General features: G+C 54.4%; 1 non-coding gene across 1 annotated transcript; it reads right to left on the minus strand.

The window, feature by feature from the left end:
* Nucleotides 1–8,044: 8,044 nt before the first annotated feature.
* TRNAC-GCA (transfer RNA cysteine (anticodon GCA)) lies at nt 8,045–8,117 on the minus strand. The gene has a single exon. It is a non-coding gene; the product is annotated as a tRNA-Cys (tRNA).
* Nucleotides 8,118–8,435: the final 318 nt, after the last annotated feature.

Genomic DNA, 8,435 nt, shown 5'->3' on the forward strand with positions numbered 1-8,435 from the left:
TGTCCTCGGAGCTGGCAGTCAAGGGTGGTGTCTAACAGGGGCAGAAGGGACAGTAGTCCCAGAGCTGGGCCTCGAGGAGGCTGGTCTCACCCCTCCTAGGTTAGACACTGCTGGTAGGCAGACCTCAAAACAGCATCTGGGGGCTTCCCTGGTGGCGCAGTGGTTGAGAGTTTGCCTGCTAATGCAGGGGACACGGGTTCGAGCCCTGGTCTGGGAAGATCCCACATGCCGCATAGCAACTAGGCCCGTGAGCCACAACTACTGAGCCTGCGCGTCTGGAGCCTGTGCTCCACAACAAGAGAGGCCGCGATAGTGAGAGGCCCGCGCACAGTGATGAAGAGTGGCCCCCGCTTGCCACAACTAGAGAAAGCCCTCGCACAGAAACGAAGACCCAACACAGCCAAAAATAAAATTAATTAATTAATTTAAAAAAAAAAAAAAAAAAAAAAAAAACAGCATCTGGGAGAGAAGGCAGTTTTGAACAGGTGCAGGGAACTCCTGCATGAAGAGGTGCCCCGCGGCCACGCTCCCACCCCTCTCCCCATCAACCCCACCCACCCCCTGTCCCTGGAGCCTGGCAGAAGAGAAAGTCAGGCTGAGTTGACCTTGGGAGGAGGGGGGCTCCTGGTTCCTGGAGCTACAGGGGCTGGGGAGGCCCAGCCCAGGGAGCCTAGAGGGGCTTGGGATCCTGCCAGCCCTGCTGGGCCGCAGGCACAGCCGTCGCCTCGCTTTCAGCCTTCCTCCCCCCTCCCTAACAGCTGCACCCCCTCACCCCCGGTACCGATCCTTGAGCCACGCGAGCTTTGCACCCACACGAGCTTTGCACCCACTCATGGTGTGCAGATGTGAGAGTGTGAGGGTGCCCCCAAATCAGGCCCTCGGCTGTGCTACCCCAGTGCCTGCTCGACTTCAAGGCTCAGCTCAAAGCTCCTCCAGGGAGAGGCGCTGCATCCTCTGTGCCCGCATAACTTCTGGGTCACTGCTCTCGGCACCTCTCGCCCCATCACCGCAGGTGTCCGTTTCCACACTGGCTTCCTGTTACCTCGGGTGCTGCTTGAGGGTAGACGCTTTATTATGAGCCAAGCATGAGGCATGGCGTGGGGGAGCTCGCTGCAGATATGGGAGCCTCTGCCTTCGGGTGTTCCTTGTGGACGCCTGGTGCTGCTGTCCTGTTCTGCAAGTCAGGTGGTTGTTAGAAGCTTAACGGTGCAAGACACTACCACCCGCCCCCAGAAAGGCTGACGTTAAAATTGGACGATTGTTGAAGGGCACGTGGAGCCACCGGGAAGCTGCTGTGCTGCTGGAAAATGGGCCAATTGTACAAGCACTTGGGAAACTAAAGCCAAACCTATGCCTATGCTATGCTCCAGGCAGAAGGAGAGCACGTGTCTGCGGAAAGGTGTGTGTGAAAAGGTCCACAGCAGCCTCACGCATCACAGCCCAGACGTGGAAACAACCCAAGTGTCCACCAACAGGAGAACAGATAAATAAATCGTGCTACGGCCCTATAATGGAGTACTACTCAGTGATGAAAAAGGACCAACGACTGCTACGCATCCAGCATAGATGACATCACAGGCTATATATTAAGCACGAGAAGCCAGACACGAAAGAGCCCAGACTGCGTGATTCCATTTATATAAAGTTCAGGAACAGGCAAAACTAATTGGTGATAGAAGCCTGTGGTACTTCTGCTGGGGGTGTGGTATTGACAAGGCGGGGGCACGAAGGACCCTTCTCTGAAAGTTTCCCTGGCTTCTTGTAGGTGGTGATTACAAGGGTGTATGTATCTGTAAATAAATCATCAATCTATACACTTAAGATGCGTGTACTCTGTTTTATTCTGCAATAAGGAAGTTAAAAGGACGGGAAAAACAGCTTATAAAAGGGCTTCTGAGATTCTAATTAGTTCCTTTAAACCCACTGTAGCTTTTTCAGCAAAAATGAGGGAGGCCCGCCTGACCCACGTTTTCTTCCGGATCCCAGAGGATTCGAATTTACGGGCGCAGAGGCCAGGGCAAAAGCCTTGCAGGGCTGCTGCTGGGTGGAGGCTGCTTCCCTGCCGGGAGGGTGGGCACCGCCGAGGGCAGCCCTGATGACCCCCTCCTCCCCCGGCTGCAGCCAGACCCTGCTCTTCCTCGGGTTCCTGGAACCTGCCCGACCCAGCGGTGTTTCCAGCACTTAAGGCTGGGAGCTCAGCCGCTCCTCCACTCCAGGAAAATATTTGTTCAGGGACTTGGCACCCGTAGAGGAGGAAATAAAAGCCACCTTGGAGTCGAGCGGGCTGCGCTGCTGCGGTTGCTTTGTCTGCCCCTCCAGGTTGCCTCGCAGGCTCTCAGGCCCGCCGTCCCGGGGCCAGGCCCAGGAATCCCACTCCACAGACGGGCCTGGGGTGCCAGCTACCCCTGCATTCCTCATTCCGTTCCGGCAGTCATCTGTCAGCCTAGTCAGCAGACGGTTACGAAACCTACTATGTGCCTGGCACAGTGCAGGGCCCTGGACGCTGTCGGTGAACCAGGCCCTGCCCTTACCTCCAGGCTCTTGCGAGCTAGTGAGGCAGGCTGGCCGGTGGGGAGGCCGTGACAGCCTAGGGGCAGCTGTGGAGTGATGGAGTTGGGGCCAGGGTAGGCAGGCAAGGCTGGCAGTCGGGGGAGGATGGGCGGGCACCTGGCGTCAGGCTGAGGGGTGAGGAGGCAGAGATTAGGGGCGATCAGACGGGGCAGCACGGTCAGAGGCCCAGAGGCGAGAGAGAGCAAGGGGCTTTGGGGTGTGGACGGGGGCAGGGTCGGCCGTGGCTGAGACCCAGGCGTCAGGAGACCGAAGGCGGAAGCTGCCCCTGGCGCCGTGGGACCTCCCAGCGTGAGTTCAGGAACGTGGACTTTATCCCAGGGCAGTGAAAGTTTTTGTTTGTTTTGCAACATTTAAACACATTGATTTCGATTCTTTTTGATACAGCAAAGTATAAAGAAGAAACCGAAATTGGCCTCAAATCCCCCACCGCCCCAGGTCTTTCCTGATGACATTTTAAACATTAAAATACTCTGTGCACATGATTCGAAATCCAAGCAGAACAGAAAAGTACACCATGAAAAGTTAAAGCCTCCTTCTCCCCACCTGTCTTTCTCTCCAAAGGCAATTTCACTTAACAGATTTTTGGTGTGTGCTTCCAGACATTTTTTCCATGCATATATACTTGTTAGGATAAGTCTGCACTTTCGCAGAGGTACACCAAAGGGATGGTGCTATATGCCGAGACTGCAGCTCCCTTTTCTGACCTGGTTTCATTTCAGCACATGCATTCGGTCCTACCCCGTTGTTCTCTTTTTTGGGGGGAGGGAGGGCGCTGAGCCTCATGGCTCGGCCTGTGGGATCTTAGTTCCCCGACCAGGGATCGAACCCATGCTCCCTGCATTGGGAGTGTGGAGTCCTAACCCCTGGACTGCCAGGGAAGTCTCTACCCCATTGTTCTTAACATCTGCAGAGCATTTGGTTGTACAGATGCAGCAGATGAACAGTACCGACTCTTCCCGCTGGGTAGGCATCTTACTTCCAGGTGTTTGCTGTTATAAACCTTGCTGGAGGAAACCTGCCCTGACAGCCGTCAGAGTATCACGTGGTCCAGACACAGGCAACTGCTGGGAGGATATACCACGGGCACTTCTCTTGCAGTGGGTTCTGGATGGAAGGGGCCGTTCTTTATGATCATCCTCCAAAAGTTCCACCAGTTTGCCACACCTGTCACTACACCCAGCCTGTGTGGGAGAGGCCCTGAGACCACCCCCTCCCACGTCACCACACATATCATCAAATGTTTCCATTTTCTTTTCTCCTCCGGGATGGGGGATGGAGGTGGTATCCCATGGTGGTTTTGATTTTCATTTATTTAACTATAAATGAAGTTAGGAATCTCTTCATGTGTTTTTGCCATTTGCATTTTTTTTCCATAGGCGAACTGCTTCTGCATATTATTTGGCCCATTTTTCTAACGGGCCCCTTGTCTCTTCCTCATCGATTGGCATGGGTTTCTTGCGCGCTAATGATTTTGAGCGAGACCAGCCTGTCAAGTTTTGGTCTTGAAAATATCCCTCTGGCTGCGACGTGAGGGGAATGGGGGACTGGTCTGCTGGGAGGCCTGTGCAGGGGTCCCTGTGAGAAGTGCCTGGCCTGGAGCAAGCGGGGCCTTGGGGACGGGGGCTCTGGAGCAAGCGGGGCCTTGGGGACGGGGGCTCTGGAGCAAGCGGGGCCTTGGGGACGGGGGCTCTGGAGCAAGCGGGGCCTTGGGGACGGGGGCTCTGGAGCAAGCGGGGCCTTGGGGACGGGAGCTGTGAAAACATTCAGGAAGCAGCACCAACAGGACTCGCCAGGGGATTGATTTTTTGCACAATAGTCCAGGCACTCGTGGGTCAGTGAAAAAAAAACATTGCCAGCTGCCCTCCCCAAATGTAGTAACACTGGATTCGTATTGATCAGACACAGTTGGGCCAGAGCTCCTGCCTGGTAGTTTATGCCACCCCCTCCTCATCTTCCCCGACTGTGTGGGCACCAGAGGGGTGAGGTGACAGGGAGGACGGAGGTGTCGAGGACGGTTCCCAGGTTCCCACTTCAAATATTGTGGTCCCATAAACCATGGAAATGTCTCAGAAATTCCAGCGTTTCAGCACATAGATATCGATTGACCCACATTAGGCAGAAGCGATCCAGAGTCCCCCAAAAGGGAAATGAGGGTGCCCTGGGCCTGAGCCCGTGTGTTGGGAGGTGCAGGGGGAGGTGCGGGCTGACGACACAGCTGAGGAGGGGCGGGAGTCCCACTCCCACCTCCGTGCAGAGCAGAGGGCTTGGCACGCAGGAGGCGCTTCAGAAACATCCACTAAGTGAAATTCGCTAATATTCAAATTTAGGTTAAGGTCTAAATGAATGGGAAAGGGACTGAAAAGGAAATGTAGTTCTTTTCTGTTTTTAAAAAATTAAGTTCTGTTTTATGTACAGTAATTCATGCTTTTTTTAATTAAAAAAATCAAAATCCAGGGCTTCCCTGGTGGCACAGTGGTTGAGAATCTGCCTGCCAATGCAGGGGACACAGGTTCGAGCCCTGGTCTGGGAGGATCCCACATGCCGCGGAGCAACTGAGCCCGTGAGCCACAACTGCTGAGCCTGCGCGTCCGGAGCCTGTGCTACGCAACAAGAGAGGCCGCGACAGTGAGGGGACCCGCGCACTGCGATGAAGAGTGGCCCCCGCTTGACACAACTGGAGAAAGCCCTCACACAGAAACGAAGACACAACACAGCAAAAAGAAATAAATTAATTAATAAACTCCTACCCCAAACGTCTTCTTAAAAAAAAAAAAAATCAAAATCCAGTATTTTTTGTTTTTTTAAATTTAAGTATAGTTGATTTACAATCAGTAATTCATTCTTACCGTTCTGCAGTTCTTCAACAAACACATACAGTTGTGTAACTCACCACAATTATGATATACAACAGTGTCAGCTCCCCTAAAACTCCCTCCCATCCCTTTGTAGTCGAACCTCCCACGCCACTCCCCAGACCCAGCAGCCATGGATCTGTTTCTGTCCCGGTAGTATTGCCTTTTCCAGATGTCCTATAAATGGAATCATATAGCACGGAGCCTTCTGAGTCTGGCTTTTTTCACTTAGAAGACTCCATCTGAGCTTCATCCGAGCTCTTGTATCAGGATCTGCTCCTTTGTGTCGCTGAATAGTGTTCCATGGTACCGATAATCACCCCAAACTAGAAAAACCCAACTGCTCTTCAACTATAGGGATCTCCTTATTTCTAGATTCGTAAGTCAGAACACTTCCTTTGTCCAAGTACAAATCCTGATTTAGTATGCAGAAAGCATGGTGCCTATTGCCTGAGGGTGAGAAGTTAATTTCAAGACCCTGCAGAGGTTAACAGGCCCCTTGTGAAGAGGGGGACCAGGGCCAGAGGACGGGACACCTGCTCCAGGTCTGTGGGACTGACTGCCCTACCTCCTTAGGGGCAGGCCCACTCCCAGCCTGCACAGCGTGTCTGGTGAATCGGAAAATGTTCCCCATTTGGGGCCCAGCTCATTTGGCGGATGGTGCCTTTATCTGTTAAGAGAAAGGCACCGTTCCCTCTAGGCCGGTGAGCCTCACAGCAGGACAACAGGATTTCAGCCCCAACTTGCTCCTTGACCCAGACAAAGCTCACAGGTGGCCCAGATTGGGACCTCCCACCCTCAAAGGCTGCAAAGTGCTGAGACTGCAGACCCAGGAGGCAAGCAAGCATGACACCCTGTGTGAGCCTCAGAGCTGGCCTGTGTGGTGTTCCCCACATTGCCTCAGGGTCTCAGTGGGCAGTTGGGATCCCAGAGACCTTGCCAGGGGAGCATCTTGACCTGTCAGGAGCCTAACCTGTCCGGACCCACATTGGCCTCCCCTTGGCACACCTGTTCCAGCAGCCCCAGATCTAAGGGCTTCCCCCCACGGGGGCTCTTGGCCCCCACGTTAGCCCCCAAAGTGAAGGTGGTGTGCGAGAGCAGGAGGTGTGGTCACCTCTTCAGAGCTCGTGGGGAAGGCAGGCTAGCACAGTGGTTAAGAAAAAGCCCAGAGCGAGTGACCTGTGTTCAGATCCTGGTTGCTCCCTCTGCCAATCACATGGCCGCCCTCACGGGGTGTCCTGAGGACTCCCAGGTATCATACAGACAGCATTTGATCATTGCTTCCTCTCAGCAAATGGCAGACTTCGGGGTTAAACCAGTGACAGCAGCACCTGCTGACAAGGTGTCAGGAGCCCCAGGTGGACATTCTCTTGCTAGGGTTCTCTCCCTCTGCCCTGTTCCCCGGTGGGATGTGGCTGTAGGTGAGATGACCCCTCCCACCTTTCAGGATTCTGCCAGAGCAGGTTGACCAGACCCCGTGAGGACCAGGTCCGGGGGCTTCAGTGATGCCATCCCAGCACCCAGCCTTCTGGGAGGCGTTCCTGCAGCCTGAGGGTCCACACAGGGCTCCAGGCGTCCCCAGTGCAGAATCGGCCTAAGCCTCCCCGACGGGTCCAGCCTGGCGGCTCTGAGCCACGACAGAACCTGAGTGGGCTCGTCCAAGGTCCAGCTGAGGGCTGCCTAGCCATAGTCCACAGAAGGAGGAAGAACTTTACCAACCGCTTTTCTCTATACCACCAGGTTCTCAAGGCCACATAAAATATGTATCTGTTTTCTCTTCTTAAGACGTTTTTCCATATCAGATGTGCTACCACTCGAAACTATGAAAAGTCTTTCCTGGTGTGACAGACAAGCGGCTTTCAGGCCTGAGAATGCAGACAGGAAGCAAAGCCTCCTTCCTTCCATCACAGGGACCTCGTTATGCTCTGTGCACCTAAGTGCCCACAAAATCACTGTTCCCACGGTGAGCTTAGCTGTCCCTGAGATGTGCTTTTCAGCTACAGCTCAGTGCGAGGTTGGCTACCCAAGGCTCATAGGACACCCTTCCCCAGACAGGGCTCCTTCCCTCGCTACAAGGTTTACGGGGTGTATTCAATCATCAGCTCCTCTCGTTCTCACAAACTCCTGGGGCCTCACAGAGGTGCAGGTATTGGTATTGTTCCCATTCTACAGATGAGGAAACAGAGGTCTGCAGAGGAGAAAGATTTGTTGAAGGTCACCCCTCCCCCAACTCAGTTCTGTGGCCCACGGTGGGGGGCAGAGGAGGGGCCTGGTGGGGAGCGGAGGGTCTCTCTGCCCAGACACGCCCGGTCCAGACCCAACGGTCAGCCCTTCTCCGTCTTTCCAGCCCCCGTCCTCACTGCACCCACAGACAGAGCAGGTTTCTCCGATGAGCCAGGAGCAGCTGCTCACCCCACAGAGGGCAGCCTGGGAGCCTGGACCCGGTGCTCAGCCAGGGTCTGCCAGGACTATATGTGGGACCAAAGCCTGAACCTCCTTAGGCCTCATTTTCCTCGTTTGAAAGCTAGGAAAGCTGCTGCCTACCTTTAGGTTCAGGTTCAGAGACTTTGGAAGAGATTTTTTTTTTTTTTGGCCACACCGCGAGGCTCGCGGGATCTTAGTTCCCTGGCCAGGGATCGAACCCGGGCCCCCTGCAGTGCAAGCGTGGAGTCTTAACCACTGGACCACCAGGGAGTTCCCTAGAAGAGATTTTTTAAAAATTCCATGTCCTGGGCTTCCCTGGTGGCACAGTGGTTGAGAGTCCGCCTGCCGATGCAGGGGACACGGGTTCGTGCCCCGGTCCAGGAAGATCCCACATGCCGTGGAGCGGCTGGGCCCGTGAGCCATGGCCGCTGAGCCTGCGCGTCCGGAGCCTGTGCTGCGCAACGTGAGAGGCCACAACAGTGAGAGGCCCGCGTACCGAAAAAAAAAAAAAAAAAAAAAAAAAAAATTCCATGTCCTGACACATGCCAGCCAGCAAGATTTGCGATAATTACTAATAACAGCCTGACA

Source organism: Tursiops truncatus, chromosome 14 (genome assembly GCF_011762595.2).
Source record: "Tursiops truncatus isolate mTurTru1 chromosome 14, mTurTru1.mat.Y, whole genome shotgun sequence".
Taxonomy (NCBI): Eukaryota; Metazoa; Chordata; class Mammalia; order Artiodactyla; family Delphinidae; genus Tursiops; species Tursiops truncatus.